Source organism: Pectinophora gossypiella, chromosome 20 (assembly GCF_024362695.1).
Source record: "Pectinophora gossypiella chromosome 20, ilPecGoss1.1, whole genome shotgun sequence".
Classification (NCBI taxonomy): Eukaryota; Metazoa; Arthropoda; class Insecta; order Lepidoptera; family Gelechiidae; genus Pectinophora; species Pectinophora gossypiella.
The window spans coordinates 1,072,076-1,094,448 of record NC_065423.1 but is presented as its reverse complement, the minus strand read 5'-3'; positions in this window follow the sequence as shown (position 1 = coordinate 1,094,448).

Sequence of the window (22,373 nt, the reverse complement as noted above, 5' to 3'; positions counted from 1 at the left end):
AATCAAATTCATTCAAAGTTCGAAATCTGTTATGAACCACATTTTATCTCTCCCAGACTACCGGTGGTCCCCACTGACCTAGACATCACCACAAAATCCATATGTTTAAATCAATATCTAGTCCACAGTCTCTGCTTACCCCAGTGGGAAATTGGGTTTATGTATGGATGTATGTTAAATCAACGTTTTTAAAAGGATTATTAGTACTGTCAGGTAAGGTGGGGGATTACCCACCCCGTAAACTCTCCGATCGATGAAAAGACTAGGTTTAGTTAAGTTTATAAAAAATCCAAAACAAATCTGTCAACTTAACTGTTAAGAATTACGAACGCGAATTACTACTCGTATGTAGGTATCTGTAATACCTCCTACTATTCATCATCACAAACTTAAGACCCACGCTTTTGTCTGTCAAAGGCCAATTCTTTCACTTCCTTATAAGACACGATCGCCTTAATTATCTGTTCCATGTACGCTCTCCTTAGTCTTCCCCTTCCTCTCTTTCCTTAACCATCCCTACCTATATTAGACTTCCAAATTGGCCTCAATAAACCCCAAATACACTATCAACACCGGCCACCCAAAACCAAATATAACCAAGTCAAACGTTGCCAATCCTGGCAAAACTAATAAATGCAACTGAGAATAGATTGCACCAATACTGTGCACCTGGACGACACAAGTGGGTTCTTGTCACCCCCAGGGGGGAGTAGGTGCCCCCCCTTCGTAAGTGGGGGGAGAAGGGAGGACGCTCGGAACGTGTGAAGCGATTTTTTAAAATATATTTAATGTTAGAGAGTTTTGGTTCGGAATGGGAGAGTTTTTGAAATATTTGAAAGTGTTCGCTTAAGATTGGATGTGAAGGGAGTTTTGTCGTTGTCGTTTTTAGTGTAGCAGTTTAAGTTTTGTTGAAAATGTTAAATATGACCCCAAAGGCATTTTACAGGCGGGAAAACCGATCTATATACATTTTAACTTGTTACCATCATCATCATCTTTAAGGAAAGAATACAAATATCAAACAGTTATCGAGGACAGAAGACGGAAGATGATTGGATATTAAATGCTAAATAAAACACTTTAATGCACACAAATCAACAGGATAAACTTATTTTAAGGTAGGCAAAGACGGCCTAATCACTAAGAGCAATCTAATAAATAAATAAAGAATTTATGAAAAACAGCATAGAAGGGAAGGTAGAAGGAAAGAGCTTACCTGTACTGGCTGTTTTCTTTGTATGTTCCTTGTGTACAAATAAACAAATAAAGAGAGGAAAGGGAAGACCAAGAAGTGCTTACATGGAACAAATTAAGAAGGCGAACGCCGCGTCTTATAACGAAGGCGAGCTATTGCCTTTGATAGACTAGATTGGTGAATACTACACTTACAAGAGCGTAATGAATTAATGGTGATGATCATCATCTTTATCAGTTTCCATCAATTCCATAGTATCCCCGTCACCTGTCTCTCTTCAAGAGAAGAACATGTTCAATCTAAAAAGGACGCGTTTTCAGTTTTACACACTATCAAAAAGATAAGATCTATTTTTGTTATATTAATTTGAAAAGCTCTGATGACATCAACAGAAGAATTCGACGTGTAACGTCCCTGGACTGTTTCATAACAACACCTTATCTGTTCTGTTATAGTGCACAAGGTAACTGAATACCCTCAGAACTGATGTTTGTTGACCTGGTGACGCAACTCAGATCTCCCCATATATCTGACAAAGTAATTAATGCCATCTAAGGGTGGTATTAATAAACGAATCTCAGCTGAGACTGCCCTCAAGATCATGCTCTAGTCCCGGTTTTTATACGAGAACTGTCACATTGACATGATCTTGAGAGCAGTCTCAAAGCTGAGATTGGTTTATTAATACCACCCTAAAACTAAGTCACGGCAAAAAAGACATTGTTTGATACGGAAAGATTTGACTGAGCGTCAACCTTAAGACAAGTGTCATGTGACTGTATCTTTAAAAGAACACATTGACAAACTTTAGGAGAAAGAAAATCAAATGTAGACATTCCAGAAACCCACAAACTGAGTCACAATAACCTTGTTTCTTAATAGCAATCTCTTTCAAGCACCTTAAAACAAAAACATGTAAACCTTTTGACAAACGAATAAAAACCATTGTTAGAAGTTTAAAAGTCAAAGTTTGTGAATGAACAAGGTTGCCAAAGTTTCAATGTATGAAACGTGACTTTCTGAATGTCTCAATAGATGAAGCAACAGTAGGTGTTAATAAGAGAAAAATATATAATACCTTATTATTCTTACGTACATAAGATCACGCCTATTTCCCGTTAGGGTAGGCAGACACCACGGAATTCCAATTACTATGATCCTGACACACCACCTTCGCTGCCTCCATTCTCATCAAAGACTTCATTCATACTCGCCGGTTAAGGGTATTCCATCTAATTTTATTTTAAGTCAGTTTCTTATCCGCCGAAAAGGAAAGGGACGGGTAATCGACAAGCATAAAATTTATGGAACACACGCCAATTTTAAGCACAAATCTAAACCAACTGTCTAAAAATTTTACATCAGTCAATAACCCGACACAGTTAGCAGACAGCACGTCAAACGGATTGCATACCAGCGACGTACCTTTTTGATTCGCCCGGGTTATTCATTCATTTACTCATTCTTCCTAAAATTAAGAGCTGTGAATCATCCGTCCCTTTCCTTTTCAACGGATATGAAAATGACGGATATAACTTAAAATAAAATTAGGCGGTGTCTGCAGGAATCGGGGCCTCAATGTGGCCTTTTTAAAACCTGCATACATTTTATAGGTACCGCGACCGTGGTTGCGCCACTTTTGTGTCAAAATAAAAATCAAATCAAATCAATTCATTTGCGATTTTTGATATTAAGATAGAGCTCTTACACTTCATACAGGTAAGGCAACACTGGGTAAGCTTTTTACACCATCGACACTTTATTAACCTCTTCAAGAGGCAGAATGCTGTCAAGAACAAACCCACTTGATTAAAAAAAAGTCTTCTATCACACAAAACAACAATCCAATCTCATAAACTCAACACAAGACACTTCCATGAACGATCGAAACGCAACATACTTACGTAACGTTTACACATTGTAAAAAAAAAGTAATAAAATTGACAATAGCGTAGTGGGAAAACAATGTTGCCAGTGCAAAAAACTTAAAGCCCAGTCCCGGGGCATCTGGCGGGCTTGGATCATAAGGCATTTTTCAGGACACACACGTACAAACCCCCTCCCCCCTCCCACCGATCTGTACGCCCGATGGCACAGAGTAGTGAGCGTGAAAGAGAAATTCTCGGAATAGGTCACACGTGTATTGGGATCGGGGTTAATGTACATATAGTAGAGTGATGCTGATTGGTACATTTTCTATGTTTATATATTGAGAACAAATGAAATACACAGATAAAATCGCGATCGAAATCCATATCGGTGTGAGTACCTACAAGTAGTTAATTTGAGTTCTAAAATGGATATAAAGGTGTTAGGGACATCGTGACGAAAACTTTTAGTGATGATTCAAACGATGATTCTGAGTTGATATCAAGAGGAATTTTCATGCTTTTTTTTTTTAATTATTTTCAGTTCCATACTTTTGCGCCGGAAAATTCCACTTGATATTTACTCAGAATCATGGTCTGAATCATCCCCCTCAGAATTCGTTACGATGTCACTAACACCCTGTATTATATAGGTATTTTTATTTTGATCAGTAGAATGAATGGAAGAAGTATTGTGCCTGGGTGTAATAAAAAGGGTCATCATTTATACCCAAAAACAAAGATAAAAGATGCACTGTCACTCCTATGGTATATCGGCTTGCTTCTCATTCGGGGTGCGCCGGTTCTATTTCTGGCACCGCACTTGCACCAATGTCGACCATTATATACGGCGATACGGCTCACCGCCTATCACGTTCAAATTCAAATTCAAAAATATCTTTATTCAATAGGTAACATAGTTACACTTTGAATCGTCAATTTTAAATAACGAACGTCTCATCCGCCTAAAACTACTGCAGCTTCTCACAACCTGTATAGCCGGGGAAAAGAAGCTGCAAGAAAAACCTCGGCACAGGGCCCTAGACGTTCTTTAAAAAATAAAAATAAACATAAAATATTGGTATACAATTGAGTAATTTAGCTGCCTAATATCAGTTCTCAGACAGTTAATCCCATGCATTCATATCTTATAAATAATCACTAACTTTATAATAACCTTTTTTATAAAGTTTTTGTTTAACTACCGTCTTAAAACAGTTGAAAGGCAAATTCTGAATGTCAATGGGAATCTTATTGTAAAAACGTATACATTGCCCCTTAAAAGATTTAGTAATCTTATATAATCGACTGACTTGTAAAGCAAGTTTATTTTTATTCCGGGTATTAACAATGTGCCGATCGCTATTTTTTGCAAATAATCCTTTAAGTTTTTTTACATACATTAAGTTTTCAAAGATGGTTGGTCTAACAGAAAGCTCGGTGAGGTGTGAATACTTAATTTAGCTCATCTTGCGATGAATGTACCTCTGGCTACCCTATTGGGATACAGTCGTGAGCTTATGTTATGTTCTCTCTCTTTATTAAAGAACCGCGCTCTTGTCGGTGGAGTAATCGCCATTACTCCATAGATAGGGCGTGTAGAACGGTGGTTGCCCTACGACCGACCAACCTCTCAATCGGTGATATTCTAGCTAGAGCCCTACCAGAATCCAATTCCTCGGCCTCCAACCAGTACTGATACCGCTGCTACCCGGCATCAGGGGTGCGCTTTTGAAGTAGCGGCGCCTACTCGCTTTATCACAAGATCGTCATAGAACCTAAGTAGCATGTATGTATGTTACCTTAAAGTGCGATAATTTGTACTTGTTAAGGTACTTGTAACTCGAGTCACTCGGTTCTTGCATTACTCTGCGCTCACTCTTTGCTTCTTCGTCTCGCCGATAGCCGGCGATGTGTGCGGCTTCGGAACGCTGAAAGACGCCTGTGACGGAGCCTTCCTGAAAATGTATGCCCCCACCCCCACCCTGGGAAAAACGCACACTCGTGAAAAACTCCCCAAGTGTTGGTGATCGACGCGACACGCCGTCGCTGTGTGCACATTCTGCCTGTGAAAGATTACTCTATGTAGCTCCTATACATACTCTCCAAGCGAAAGGTTCTTTCCAAGTGTGGGTTTTCCGACACAAGTGTGTGTGAAATGTGCCGCTGTTTTGTATTTTTCGTAAAGCGCCACCGATGTGTGGGTTTTATTGACATTTTTATACATGAATTTTATGTGCTCGATTTAGATGTTTTCTATATAGTGTGTGTGTGTGTTTGTGGCGTCGATGTTCGCAGAATACTGAATGAGTGTAATTAATTCGTTTTAGATGGTATTCGTTGCTTCCACGAATGTGCTAGGATAGGTTTTGTACGAAATGTAGTGGATTCTCTGAACTGGTGCAGTTTTCCGTTTGATTATAACTTTGTTTTTGAACGCGTGTGAACGGTTTGTTTTATGAGTTTCATTTTGTTGTATTATATTCGTTGAACGATTTTATTTGTTTCGAATATGGAAATCAGAAATCACAAATGGTTTTTTCTACATCAGTTATTTTTAAGACTGTGTTTTGTCATTGTCGTGTACAGTCATGAGAAATATCATGTACCCATTTTAGAACCCTGTCGCACTATCATGTTTGACATTTAATGAGACTTACGGTTTAGTTTGTTGAAAAAGTTTATGTGACATGGTATCAAAGTGTATACATATTAGTACTCGTGACCGTACCCAGTCTTGTATAAAAACCTGGCGATCGAACTTAAAGTTTCGGGATTCGATTCCGGACAGAGATTATTAAGGTGCGATGAAATGAGCGCGTCCTCTCTTTTCGATTGCTGAGGTGAAGCTTGTGTCCAGCAGTGGGACGTACGTTGTTTGTTTGTTTATTATATTTTGCTTGTCTTATTGAGTTGGGCCTATCATTTATAATACTAATAATAATGAAAATACTTTATTGAGCACGCAGGACACATAGTACTTACAAAAACAAGCAAATATAAGGACAGGCGCAATAGGCGGCCTTATTGCTAAAGCAGCAATTTCTTCCAGGCAACCTTTGGGTATAGGGAAAATGTTAACAGATATACCTATAGTAGCTGGTAAAAATATCATAAGATAGAGTAATAATATTTATAAAAGCATAATAATAATATCTAAAAATGAATAAACAATAATTATGTATATATGCATGTATTGTTTTGGTTGATTGAGGGGAGGCCTGTGCCCAGCAGTGGGACGTATATAGGCTGTTTATGTATGTATGATTTGATTCGTGCGCTTACATACACTTTCATTCAACATAATGCTCCTCTTTGCCGCTCGCTACTACTTTACGTTCCCGTAAATTTGCTCCAGCTTATAAATAATAAATAACAAAACGTATGAGAAAACTAGTTAACACTACAGTCTTCATGAAATAGTGTAAGGTCATGAGCATTAATATGTATACACTTTGATACCATGTCTCATTAACTTTTTTGACAAATTGAACTGTAATTCTCACTAAATTTCGAATATGTTAGTGCGACAGAGTCCTAAAGTGGGTACATTATATTGCGCATGACTGTACGCTATATATACCTACACAAAACACTCGCCTTCAATCAGTGTACTTAAACAACGGCCTCCGTGATCCAGTGGTTGAGCGTTGGGCTTACGATCCCGAGGTCCCGGGTTCGAATTCCGGAGGTGTCATATCACAAAACTCACTTTGTAATCCCTAGTTTGGTTAGGACATTACAGGTTGACAAAAAAGTTAGATGATCCGTGCTTCGGAAGGCACGTTAAGCAGTTGGTCCCGGTTACTACTCACTGATGTAAGTAGTCGTTACATGAGCCATGTTAGGAGCCTTTGGCGGCTCAATAATAAACCTGACACCAGGGTTGATGAGGTTGGTAATTCCAATCCACCAGTAATTAAGGAAAAGTGTACTTGAATGAATGAATGGATGAGTAAGAGTGAGTAAATAAGCGAATGAGTTAGTGTGTAAATTAAATTCAAATTCAATAATATCTTTATTTAGTAAGTAACTTAATACACTTTGCTACATCATTTTTTACATAACGAACGTCTCATCCGCCTAAAACTACTTCAGCTTCTCATAATCTGTATAGCCGTGTAAAAGAAGCTTCAAGAAAAACCTCGGCACCGGGTCTTTGATGTTCTTTTAAAAAAATAACTTCTAATGTATACCCTCATTGATTTAAAAAATGTACTTATTGCTGTTGCAGTTTCTTGTTATTTCTTCTCCTCGGCGATAACACCTTGCTTGCGAAATGTCTTCGAATGACGTAGATTCAAAATTGATACGTTGACCTTCAACGAGTTTATTCGTGATAATTACGTTGAAAATATGACTCTAATTACTGAATGAAGAGTCTTTAGGCAGAGAGATAACTTTTTTATTGAACTGGGACTAAATCTGAACGCGTATCAAAATTCTTCTGCATCATACGAGAACAGATAAAGTCGATTTTTCTCTTTTACATTGAAGATTGTTTAGTTTTGTCACGGTGAAGAACTTCAGAGATACTTATTTTGTTTCAAACGTTTTAGAGCGTCATTTTTCCGTAGTCGGGTTTTAGTTTTTTTAGTGTTTCAAGCATGGAACGTTTAAAAAGTAAACGAAAGAGAAACTAGTTAACACTATATTCCGTACATGTAAATATGTATATAAAAATGTGTGTGTATGTGTGTATAAAAAGCGCTCGGTCGGTTGGTGCTGAATTTGCATAATTTGAATCTGCACACATGCGCGGCTAAAATTCGGCTCTATCTATGCTAAAGTATATCCGAAATTTTCTGCTAATTTTTATGTATAGTCTTTGTAAGGAAAGAGAGGAAGAGGAAGACCAATAAGAGCTTACATGGAACAGATTAAAGAGAAGGTGAACGTCGTGTCTTATAAGGAAGTGAAAGAGTTAGCCTTTGATAGACAAGAACGGAGAATGCTACAACGACAACAGCGTGGCTTCTTTTTGTGATCTTCTCTTATATAACTTACGCAACTGTCTGTTGTGTTAAAATTGGTAAGCCTTAGGGCTTTTTTTAAGAAAGAAAGAAAGAAAGAAAAAAAAATCATTTATTCAACCAATTATGTCACCCCATTAGTGACTGAGAGCGTGAGTTTTTAAGTTATATTTTTTTTAACTTATTGCGGATTTCCCGTAAATGGCATCAACTACTTGGCCGGACAACATTTAAGACAACAGGCCTGAGGGAAGTTAATTTGAGCCATTGGGCAATGTTGGCAGACCTAGGTCAATGTGGAGCCAGGAATCGAACCTGTGATACTAGGACGTAAGTCATGCGTTCTCAAAACGATTTTCGAAAACAAGACACAAGAATTTTTTTTCCTACCGGGATTCGAACCCTCCTCAGATTTAGTGGTCAAGGTCTATCTTACATTTCTGTTAGAGCCTCTATACACGAACAAACACACTAACATTGTCGGTACATAGTTCGTTACAAGACAATAAAATGAGATCTATAAGCGAGCTAAACTTTCGTGGAGCTACAAAAGTTAGAACCACTAGAGGCGATTAAATCTTTCAAATATTATTCTCTCAGACTCTCTCTATCGTGTGGATTGTGAGGTGAATTACCAACCCCATCAACCCTGGTGCCAGGGTTATTACTGAGCCGCCATAGGCCCCTGACATGACTCACGTAACGACTACGTACTTACATCAGTAAGTAATAACCGGGACCAACGGCTTAACGTGCCTTCCGAAGCACGGATTGTTTTACTATTTGGACAATCAGGTGATCAGCCTGTAATGTCTTAACCAAACTAGGGATCACAAAGTGATTTTTGTGGTTAGTCCCCACCGGGATTCGAACCCGGGACCTCCGGATCATAAGCACAACGCTCAACCACTGGACCACGGAGGCCGTTCTGGCCACCCTCAGGCCTGTTGTCTTAAATTTCCTACATGCTGACAGCCCTCAGCGCTCCCCATTTGTCCGGCCAAGTAGCCAAAACCATCTGCGGCAAATCTACAATAGGTCACGTCAAATAAAAAGAAATACTTAGGGAACATTAAATAAAAAATTTTTTCATCATATTCACCTTAGGACTTCGTATCAAACGTATTCGTATTGTGATAAATGTTTTCTTGCCACTGGTTACCTGGAAGAAATTGCTGTTTAGTAATAAGGCCGCCAGGTTGTACTGTATCTTTCGTCCGTGTGTGTAAAATTTGTTTTGTGAGTTGTGTACAATATTTTTTATATTTTGTATTTGTATCAACAGGGGCAGGTATCTTAGATTAGTAGTAGCTCTGCTCACCCTATTAAGGATTACGGGCGTGCGTTTATGTATGTATGTAACCTCAAGATTGTCATTTTATTTCAGTTGAAACTCATATTCAAATTTAAAAATATCTTTATTCAGTTGGTAACATAGTTACACTTTGAATCGTCATTTTTTACATCCGCCTAAAGCTACTGCAGCTTCTCACAACCTGTATAGCCGGGGAAAAGAAGCGTTCTTTAAAAAAAATAAAAATTAACATAAAATATTGGTATACAATTGAGTAATTTAGCTGCCTAATATCAGTTCTCAAACAGTTAATCCCATGCATTAATATCTTCTAAATAATCACTAACTTTATAATAACCTTTTTTGTAAAGTTTTTTTTAACTACTGTCTTAAAACAGTTGAATACGAATACATACGTGTAGTAGCTCCATGGAGAAACTCCCGAAGGATTTGTAGCGAGCGGTCATCTTTTATTTTTATTTGCTCTATCTCCTATAGTTTTACTACTCTCTTTATGTAGCCGCTATCGATTGTATATACCAGCTTTACTTCTGCTCTACGGGTCTGTGTGAGAGTTTGTAACTGATTTGTTCATAACATAAGCTCACGCTTCTATGCTGTTCTGGGACCAAATAAAAAACATAGAACACGTTCAGCTGCTTGTCTTTTCGGGCATGTCGTATAAACCGACAGAGGGATTGTGTCCTCTAACATGATGGACTATGTTATGGGCGTTAGGCTGATCCCTTATCACCATAATGTTTATCATATCCAGCTTTCGACATCGTATCAACAGTGGCTGCAGGTTGTCTTCGATTACTTGTGGCTCTGCCCACCCCATTAGGGATTACGGGCGTGAGTTTATGTATGTATATATGTATAAGCTCACGACTATATCCAAATTCCCTATTGGCTAGTTTCCTAGGTCATAGACAAACTATGACATTGTAATTACTAAATAAAGACAGAAAGGTGTGTGTAAAGACAGAAAAAAGATGATGAAAAGCTTTTTCTCCCATCATCATCAATTTAAAAGCCACGCTCTTGTCGGTGCAGCATTCTCCATGCTAATTCTCTGCCGTCTTCTGTATTTCCGAATGCATATAACCTGGGTGCTTTCAAGGCCAGAGTGTACAGGCACCTTCTGGGCGAGCTCGCTCCTTCTTAGGCCTCGTCAATGCCTTCGGGCAAGTCTGGGGCCAAGAACAAACCCATGAAAGGTAAAAAAAAAGAACAGAACATCTTTTCTCCGCACAATTTCATTCATAATAACAACGAACGATGAATGGAGCGCGACATATTAATATTCATGTATATAAATGATGGTGATACATTTCCATACAAACGATTGGGAATTTACCATCCTTTTGGCTAAATTAAACCTTGTTGTATAGAAGATATGGAGAAGGAAACGGTAAATGGTATGTTGGTATTAGAAATGTATGGGAACAAATTGTTTTTTATTGGAGCTTGTATTAATTAAACAGTCAATGTGTTGTGACGCGTCTGCACTGTGATGTTAGTTAGGAACACATAAACACAATTCCTGTACACACCATCTTATTTTATTTTAAGTTATACCTGTCATTTTCTTATCCGTTGAAAAAGAAAGGGACGGGTAATCGACAGACATAACATTTATGAAACACACGTCCTTTTTAGGCAGAAATTTAAAAACCGTTCCAAAATTTTACATTGGCCAATAACCCGACAGAATTAAGTTGCATATGAGCGAGATGCCTATTTTATTCGCTCCGGTTATTAATTTTTAACATTAACAGTTGTCAATTATCCGTCCCTTTCGTTTTCGGACAATCAGGTGAATCAGGCTGCAATGCCAAACAAACGACAGTCTCATAGAGTTATTTCGACAATGTCCCCATCTGGAATCGAACTCACACCTCCTGTCAACATTATTTTATATTACGTAAAATGTAATTGGACTGGTTATCCCTTAAAATGTAATTAAACTCGGGTTTTGTTGAACCAAAATTCGGAGGTAATTTGATTTTTTGATAAGAATTACTTATATGTAAATTTATAATAATGTATGTGTCGTGGCCAGATCTTAGAATTGATCATTTCATGATGTGCTCGTTCATTTCATGAAATGGTCATATTTCATGAAATAGAATATCACACGTTGGCCACATCATGATGTATCTTGGCCAAATCAATAAACACAAAACGTTTAACGATATGAGCAACTAATTCATGATTACTTATATTGTAAAATTAGTAACATTATCGACCGGTAGTTATGATTATATTTAAAACTTGATTGATATTATAATCGATGAATCAATGTAATTGTACAATTTTCCATATCAAATATATTGAACCTAAGAAATTATAATTATATATCGTTAATGGACACCGCCTACATGATCCAAACGTTGATTGAAATATCATTAAACGTTGACGTTTCAACGATATGGTCAACTTAAGTTGGCTATTTCATGAAATATTATAGTGTTGTGCTGGGAGGTTTTCTGGCCACGTCTTTCCCTCACCGTTACAGATTCCGATGTGGTAGTAGTTTTATAGCTAGTTACATAAATGTAATACATTTTTGCCGTTAAAATAGCGCTAACTTTGTAAGCCAATTTTTAAAAATTAAATATTTTCGAATTATTATTATTTTAATGACCATATCGTGAAATGGCCAATTCTACGATCTGGCCACGATATATGTACGTTTTTGTGCCACACTTTGCATGTCACATCCACACGTAACATTCCAAGACGTCACTAGAATGTATTGTATGTTTGTATGTATGTGTATGAAGAGCCTGCAAGCTGCGTCTGCAGGCTCGATGGCTCTTCAGACAGACAGACACTCCGCGACACGAGGTTTTTATATATATACGGAGTTTTTCAGTGTTTCTTATACGTTGAGTTCGTGGGAGTTCAAACGTATCAACACTACACATTCAAACAAATCTACATACACACACACATAAACTCACGCCCGTAATCCCAAATGGGGTGGACAGATCCGTAAGTAATCAAGACAACTTGCAGACACTGTACTTGTACAAAATGTACAATATATTAAAATACCTTAATTCTTCGTTCTTTTTAATCCTGCGTGTTGTAAGGTCGATGACCGAGCTTGCCAACCCTGGTTAGGGTATATATGACGCCTTTACCAAACAAAATATAAACAGCCGATATAACTTCCCACTGTAAGGCTCAGGCCTCCCCTAAGACAACCGGAGGTGGTATGGAGCATACTTCACCACGCTGCTTCACTACGGGTTAGAGGAGATGTTTTTGAATTTGAATTCTCAGAAAAACCATTTGGCGCTTACGTAAATTAGTTTTTTTATGACGTGACTTATTGTAGATTTGCCACAGTTCTTTCCAGTGACGATATATAAATGTTGAAACTTCTTAGTCAAACGGAAACACGGTTCAAAACTACGTTAAAACGTCGGTGCAAAAATAATCTGACACACATAGTAAATTACTATAGTATGTCACGCACAAACATAGAATAGACAAAACAATAGTAAAATTAATTGTTAAGCAACATATTACAATGGGCTTATCTTTGTAACTTACGAAAGTATCATGATATTATGAGGAACGCATTGGAAAAAGATATTGTCTTGTGTGTCGTAATTTCATAACAATAAAATAAATAAAACACATAATAACGGGTTCTTGCCGCGTTTAAATCAGGGATATGATTATGGATCTACCTACTCCACTCCAAACTCATCATTCGTCCCGTGATCATGGCACTTGCAACAGTGTCGAAATATCGGGAGTCTCATATTCCTGATTTAAACACGGTAAGAACCCGTTATTATGTATTTTAATTATAATAATAACCGCGTAAACCTAAATGAATAAAATTATACATGGAGCCGTGGTAGCCCTGTTGGTAGAACGGGTTCGAATCCCAGCATAGGCAACCAATACCAATACCAATGATTTTCGAATTTGTTTTCGTAGTCATGTTTGGATCATAAATTATTATCACGTGCTCAGCGGTGAAGGAAAACATCGAGAGAAAACCCACATTCCCGAGAAATGTATTTCGGAGTTATGTGAGTTTCCCTTCGCGGGTTGGAAGGTCAAACAGGCAGCTTCTGTAAAAAATCGGACCTGTCAAATCTTCAGGTAAGCGGAACCTGTGTAAACGGGATTACGCTATGGAGATGATCAACTAAGGGTGGTATTAATAAACGAATCTCAGCTGAGACTGCCCTCAAGATCATGCTCAATTCTCAGTTTTTATATGAGAACTGTCACATTGACATAATCTTGAGGGCAGTCTCGAAGCTGAGATTAGTTTATTAATACCACTCTAGGACTAGATTATCTAAGAAAGTGCCGGATCTATCATGTGTACCTACTATTAACACATGGTATAAGAAAACCAGATATGCTCAAAGTGACAGCTAATATTTCAAGGTCAACCCAGCTGACATCATCCCACCCTGCGTTGCCATTTCGTAAAAATATAAATCACCCATCAATGTTTTTAATTTACTTTGCAAGGCAAATTTGAACATTTAGTAAAAGATTTACTTACAGTTTTAATGATATTTTATTTAAGTGACCGATACCGACCCCGCCGGCGTGGTCGACGATTTCCCTCAATCAGCGCTTATCGCTATCGACCGACTAGGGTCGATTAATTCTTTTAGAGCCTTCAGCGCTCCGCATTTGTCCGGCCAAGTAGTTAATGCCATCTGCGGCAAATCTACAATAAGTCAAGTGAAAAAAAAAGGTTAGCCGTATCGCCGTCTACAATAGCTGTGTTAGTACCTACTATAAGTTCATAAAGGTCCACATAACCTAGATTCTAGAGCTCTTCGGAGAAATATTTATTCTATCTTAAGACAAAGCTGCAAAAGGAATCGTTAGGGCCCTCTTTACTTACGTTTGACATATTTTAGAGAAATCCTCCGTCTTGCCGTAATGAGTCTCATATTTGGTAACGTCAGCAAAACAGCGACATGCCGCCATTTTAAATTACACAGAAAATCATTGAAACGTTGAATGAATTACGAAACTTACGAAAAAATTTATGATGCTGGTGTAAGTGGTAGAGTTGGAAGAGGAAGGCCTAGCGTACATACCGTCTGTCCGGCCAAGTGGTTAATGCATTCTGCAGAAAATCTACAATAAACCACTTAAAAAAATTTACATACCGGGATCAGATCCAGGATGTTTTAAAGGCCAGGTGAAAAGGACTTTAAACCCGCTAGCATGCACGAAATCTTTGATGAGAATGGAAGAAACGAAAGTGGTGTGTCAGTCAGTGTGTCCCTCATTTCGTAGTGGCTGCCTACCCCAACGGGAAATAGGCGTCATCTTATGTATATATGTGTTATGTAGAAAACCATTTGGGATGAATTGTGTACGAGAAAAGTTATAGGATTCGTTTTTTATAGTGCAGGGAACGTTTACTACATTACCCAAATTGGTAATGGTATTGAGCCGTAGCCAAGTTGGTAGAACGCTTGCCTCTCACTTTAAGGTCGCACGTTCGAATCCAGCACAGACCTAAACCGATGATTGTCGAATTTGTTTTCGAAGTCATGTTTGAATCATAAATGATTATCACGTGCTCAGCGGTGAAGGAAAACATCGTGAGGAAAGCCACATTCCCGAGAAATCCATTTTGGGAGGTATCTGAATGTTATCTAAACTGTATTGGGCTGGTATTCCCGTCGCGCGGGTTGAAGGTTAGTCAGGCAGTCGCTGCTGTAAAAAACCTGTTTAATCTTTAGGTTAAATAAGCGGACCCTGTGAAAAACGGGAAAATGCTACAGGGAATGATTCCGAAGGTATTATGACCTATTCTGTATTGGATCGGTTTTACCTTCGCGGGTTGGACCTGTTCCAGTCGCTCCTGTATAAGACCGGACCTGTCAAATCTTTAGGTTAGGTAAGCGGACCCTGTGAAAACGGGAGAACGCATCCCTAGCATTAGCCTATAAGAAAATAGGGAGATGAAGAACTAAATTACAAGTTATAACTTTAATATTGTTGCCGACTGATGGCAATCGTGGTCCAGTGGTTGAGTTGAACGGATCGCCAATATCCGTTCAAATCAAATCAAAATCTTTATTTGTGAATACAGGTATACAAAAGGATGTTACATAAAGTTATTACAATCTCTGTATTCAGCCTGTTAGTAGGCATACAAATAGTGGCTTGTTATTTAAGTACTTAATATTAAATTCAATTTTTTATACATAAACAGCCTATATACGTCCCACTGCTGGGCACAGGCCTCTCCTCAATCAACCGGAGGAGGTATGGAGCATACTCCACCACGCTGCTCCAATGCGGGTTGGTGGAGGTGTTTTTACGGCTAATAGCCGGGACCAACGGCTTAACGTGCCCTCCGAAGCACGGAATCATCTTACTTTTTCGGACAATCAGGTGATTCAAGCCTGAAAAGTCCTTGCCAAACAAAGGACAGTCTCACAAAGTGATTTCGACAATGTCCCCATCGGAAATCGAACCCGGACCTCCAGATCGTAAGCCTAACGCTCTAACCACTAGACCACGGAGGCTGTTATTTTTACGCAATAGGATTTTAAGGAGAAATTTAATGGTAAAGATACAGTCATATTAAATAAGCTTATTATCCGTTAGGTATTCATGGATGTTATAATAGGCTTTATTTGTGCATGTAACTCGTTCTTGAAATTTTCCACATCTAAACATGTTCAGGCAATTTATTGAAGATCTTAGGAGCTAGACCTAAGATACTTTTGTGCAGTAGAGCTGTGTTATGTAGTACTGTACATAGTCTATTTTAATAGCGCAGTCGGCTGTAGCGCAGGTTTTTCCGGGTTCGAATCCCGGTAGTGACATAATAATTATCCCCAGAATCACTCGCTCGGGTACACGCCGTCTACAATAGAAAGAAAGAAAGAAAATATTTATTTCCATTTTGGACGCCACATTTACAAACTTACATTACAGAAATAAAATAAAAAAACAAAGACAAATAATACAGACATTAAATACCTACACAATGGAGGCGCCCAAAATAAAAAAAGGATCTCCCTCAGCATAATGCCGTGACACGTGCTTAGCACGGGCCGCGGCGCTGGTGTTATGGGAGACCTATCGAACGTGAGCCACGGACACACCAAACTCAATTACGTACCTACTTATATACAATAAAGAAAACATACTATGATACTTACATAGATTATAATGCATTACTTATACTTGATATTATAGATATATAATCCTATTAAAGATATATATGCAAAATGAATAAATAAAACTTACTTATAATAACAAAACTACTTCTTCAGTGTTTTTCTTGTACACAATAAAATCTGTGTATTCCTTGTGTTTTTGTGCAGTGAGTACGCGAACACGATACATGCATCCCGAAGAGTAGCGACGTGTAAAATCTGCATTTCTTTGAGGTGCACTTGTCCTCTCTCCAGCTCTCGGATAAAGAGGGTTCTACTTTTCCACGCTTTGAGCCCCTGACAGTCCGCTAGGTGTTTTGTTTTGCGATAGTCAAGCAGTGCTATTGTGCACAGCCTTACTGCACTGTCGAATGTTTCGAGACGAGAATACAACGTGTTGTTATTGGATGATGTTTTGAATACCTGCTGAAGTTGTGCTCGTAATCTTGTAGTGGATAGCGCAAAGTGCTGATGATCGATCAGCCAATTTGTGAATACGTGATTATAATTATCTGTAAGTATGCTATAACGAGGTGGTCCTAAAGCTCAGTAAGGTGTGGGTAGTTAGTTCATGATGCGATGGGTGTACATCTGACTACCCCAATTGGGATATAGTCGTGAGCTTATCTTCTTTTATCGTGTGGATTGTGAGGTGGATTACCAACCCCATCAACCCAGGTGTCAGAGTTATTATTGACCCGCCATAGGCCCCTGACATGACACATGACTCATGTAACGACTACGTACTTGCATCAGTAAGTAATAACCGGGACCAACGGCTTAACGTGCCTTTCGAAGCACGGATCATCTTACTTTTAGATAACCTAACCTAACCAAACTAGGGATCAAAAAGTGATTTTTTGTGATTTGTCCACACGGGGATTCGAACCCTAACGTGTATTGGGCTAGTTTTCCCTTCGCGGGTTGGAAGGTCAGACAGGCAGTCTCTTCTGTAAAAAACCGGACCTGTCAACTCTTCAGGTTAAGTAAGCGGATTTTGTGGAAGACGGAATAATGCTAGGGGAAGATTGGTTTAGGCTGGAATCGAGCCTGCGACCTCACTAGAGTCAAGCGATCTTCCAGCTACGCTTAGAAATAAATAAGTAATGAAAATCTGAAACTTTTGTTCGAAAGCCTATTAAATTCGCCCAAGACAACATTCAATACGAAACTCAGAAGAACAATTAACAGCCGTTAACATTTCTTAACCCAGGGGGTTTGATCTGAGCATATTGGAACATTTTCAATAACAATAATCGCGAAACTTGCGCAATTGCGATCGTAATGTAAAACGATTAAAAGGAAAGTTTTTCCGAAAGGGTGTGCCTGTATCGTAGTGCTTTGTTGGAGTGATATAGAGCTGATAATACCAGTTTTCAGTATAGGGGTTTTGTGGGGCACAACCGCAGGTTATTATAAGACTTGTTCAATTAAAATGAGTTAGAGTGGTATTAATAAATGAATCTCAGCTGAGACTGCCCTCAAGATCATGCTCAAGTCTCTGTTTTCTTATATGAGAACTGAGAGATGATCTTGAGGGCAGTCGAAGCTGAGATTAGTTTATTAATACCGCCCTTAGTATCCTTGATTTGATTTGTCGAATTGAATAATTGACCAACAAGAATTTAAGCTAAGCAATTACCTAATAAGAATTATAGGATAAATAATAAAACTTTAGGCCGGATAATACGTAGAGCTACGATTAGAGATCTCACTTAAGCGCTAGTGACCCAATTAAACGAAAAGTATTCTGCAGGCCAAGTAGTAAAAAGAACACCTAAACATACTGAACCTTTCGAAATATTTTATTTCAATGTCATAGACATGATTTTCACACAATGGAGGTAAATACTCCACAATCATAAATACCTAGTACCTAGTTTTGCGTGCTTTGTGACATCAAGGATATGAAATGTCACATCTCATGTCTATCTCTAACTAATAAGTTGTTTATTTGACACCCGAGTCAATTACAATAAGAAAGTAATTTCGTGTTTTATTACCTTGATAAAAATATATAATAAATATCCTATATACGTCCCGCTGCTAGGCGAGGGCCTCCCTTCGTTCAACCGGAAGAGGTATGGTACTCCACCTCGCTGCTCCACTGCCGGTTGGTGGAGGTGTTTGGGCTAAAACGACACTAAAAAAAAACAAATCGCAAGCACCGAGGGCTGCATCCCGGTCAAATCAAAACTCCCGTGCGTTGTCACACCAAAATCAACTCAGACACACTTGCAGCAGCTCTATAAATGTTTACAATTAGACAATTGGCGCATCGGTGGACCGTGAGCCATTAGGGTTTTAATTGAAAATAGCGTAGTGCTGTAAATTGTAGCTGTGCACCCTGCACCGATCTCATTGTATTAACTGCTCTTCTGTGCGGAGTGTCTGTGACGTCACTGCTCACTGACAATTTTATTTTATTATTTTCAAGAACGTCACATACGTACAGTCATGAGCAATATCATGTACCACTTTAGAACCCTGTCGCACTATCATATTTGACATTTCGTGAGACTTGCGGTTTAATTTGTCAAAAAAGTTAATGTGACATGGTATCAAAGTGTATACATATTAATGCTCGTGACCGTACATTGTATGATGTGACGTTAGAAACACTCCGCACTTTCCGTTGGGGTAGGTAGAGACCACGTCCTACAACGGCCTCTGTGGTCCAGTGGTTGAGCCTTGGACTCACGATCCGGAGGCCCCGGGTTCGAACCCCGGTGGGAAGATATCACAAAAATCACTTTATGATCCCTAGTTTGGTTAGGACATTCCAGGCTGATCACCTGATTGTCCGAAAGTAAGATGATCCGTTCGGAAGGCACGTTCAGCCGTTGGTCCCGGTTAGTATTTAGGTACTGATGAGTAATTCTAACACTGTTATTCTATTTCGTTTTCTTTCGTCGTTATAAATGAATAAATAAGCATATTAATCGTTTAATCAATTTATCTAATTCCATCTTAACATACGCACCGCTTGTGGAATTATATCGAAGAAAAGCTGTACCAATGATTGTCCACTGAGCACTAAATTAATGTGACAAAAAAGGTCCTCTTTTAAAACGTTTTCATGATGATAAGCAACAGTGTATCATTAAGGTTGCCTGGAAGAGATTGCTACTTAGCAATAAGGCCGCTTATTGTACTAATTCTATTTCTCTTTTGTTTTGTATTTTTTTCCTGTTTGGCAATAAAGTATCTGTTATGTTATGTTATGTTAAAGACATACAATACAGAAACTCCCCTCTGGTTATAAGGTAGGTACTAACAGAAATTAAATGTACTAACACCAGGTGAGGTGGCGTTTATATAGAACTGTATACATTTTGTTGCGACAGTGGTTGCGCCACCGTTGTGTCTAGTGAGACAGGTCCCTAAAACACACCTATGCGCATTATTTCGTAAAATAAAAAGACTTAATTTTACCTACAAAGTGGAAAACCTACAAAATTGAATTAGACAGGCCATCAAGAACACTATTAAGGAAAATAAGTTAAAAACTGCTGAACTACTTAATTGACCACCGGTAGGGCAGTAATCGGGCTGTATCGCGGGATCAGGGTTCGATTCCCGCGGGTTGTAATTAGATTGTTAGTCGCATGCGATATTAACGTGTCATTTTGTGGAGTTAGTAGTTTTGATACTTGTAGTTTATTTTATTATATTGTAAAGCACTTACATAGGTGCATTGGATGTATATACTTCTACCTGCCCCTTTGTTTTTATTAAAAAATAAAAACAGTTACAGCCATCTGAAATCAGGGAGTTAGACACTAGTATAGTGACGTCACATGTCGCTACTGCCATAATAAGCCATATCACAGCCAAATATAAAGGCCCTTTGTTAGAACGAAACGGAACATTCTCCCACCATTGATTTTAACTATTTATTTAAGTAATGTAATAAAAAAGAATTCGGAGCGGTCTCTGTGTCTAGACCTGCCTGTTCCGGTCGAGTTATAATTATGACATGCATATTGTATTTAAATAAAAAGTTTCTTTTCAATTAATAATTTTACGACAGATTATTATTAAGTTATAAAAATAGAATCATCTGATAAAGATGTAAAGGCCTGAGAGATATAAAAATACTACCTACTTAATTATCCTTCAATTGACTCGCTCTTGTTCCGTGGTCCGGTGTTTTACAGCAGCGACCGCCTGTCTGACATGCCAACCCGAAGGGAAAACCAGCCTAATTCAGGTTAGGTCACATACCTCCGAAACGCATTTCTCGGCTATGTGGGTTTCCTCGCGATATTTTCCTTCACCGCTGAGCACGTGATAATCATTTATGATCCAAACGTGAATTCAAAAACAAATTCAGAATTTGGTTTAGGCCCGTGTTGGATTCGAACCTGCGACTACACAGTGAGAGTCAAGCGTTCTCATAACTGAGCTGCCACGGCTCCAGCATAATAAAGTATCTCTTAATATTTTCCCAAGTATCAAAACTAGCTCGTCGCTGTACCCAATACGTTTCGATGCTGATAAGAAAGTCAGTTGAGGATGTAATATACATAATTTGTTGTCCGTCCATCGCTCACTCCGAGGTAGTACCAAGCGGTCGATTGTTCTATTTAAGAATCTTTTAAGTAACTTTACAACTGGCTAAAGCTGGGACATACTTTCACTAACGCTTATGATCCCTAATGGGGTGAGCACTGTCGCAAAACAAGTTACAGCTGCAAAAATTTGAAAAAAGAAATATGCGTTCTAGAGTGGTAGGTACGTTAAGAACTGCTCAACAAAAAAAATGTTTTTCTTTTGTTATGTATTGATGGCTCGCAGTAGAGCAGCGTGGTGGAGTATGCTCCATACCCCCTCCGGTTAAGGGGAGGCCTCCGCCTAGCAGCGGGACGTATATAGGCTATTCAGAGCTTACCTGGCAAAAGCTACTCATACAGTACTCTATCTATCTTAGACCTCATCATCATCACCAGCCCATTAACGTCCCCACTGCTGGCACGGGCCTTCCCTATGGATGGATGGGGAGATCGGGCCTTAAACCACCACGCGGGCCCAGTGCAGATTGGTGGTTATTAACGACTGCTAATGCAGCCGGGACCAACGGCTTAACGTGCCTTTCGTAGCACGGAGGAGCTCGAGATGAAAACTTTTTTTTGTGGTCACCTATCCTATGACCGGCCTTTGCGAAAGTTGCTTAACTTCAACAATCGCAGACCGAGCGCGTTTACCGCTGCGCCACCGAGCTCCTCATTATTGCTATTTGACATTTACTTTAATATGCACAAATCTCAAATTGCAATATTGCTTTCTTAGGTGAATTGCTGCGATGTGGCCATTTTAACCCCCCTGATTTTTTATGGTTAATAGCTGGGACCAACGGCTTTACGTGACACCCCCAAATCCCCCCCTCCTCCCTCTCTTTCCTGGTTCCACTTCCAGTTGAGGGTACGCCCGTGCCCAGCAGTGGGACGTATGTAGGCTCATTGTGTTATGTTATGTGTATGTAATATTTCTTCATTCTATGACTAGACATCAAAGTAAAGTCATTACCAAAAGACTTCCAACATCTGCCCTCATTAAGTCTGCCGATAAGAGTGACGCATCGCTGCTTCCCCCAATATAAGGAATCAATTAACTACGAAGTAATTTATTTCTCTTAGATAACTGACAAGATTTGGGGAAGGTTATTTTTATTGGGAAATATGTATGAACGAGTTCGACGCTTATCTCTCCTTTTCATATTCAAACGTTACCTTCTTCTATCGCGTGGGTTACCAACCTCATCAACCCTGGTGTCGGGGTTACTATTGACCCGCCAAAAGCCCCTGACATGACTAGTGTACCAATTACGTACTTACATCAATAAGTAGTAACCACGGATCA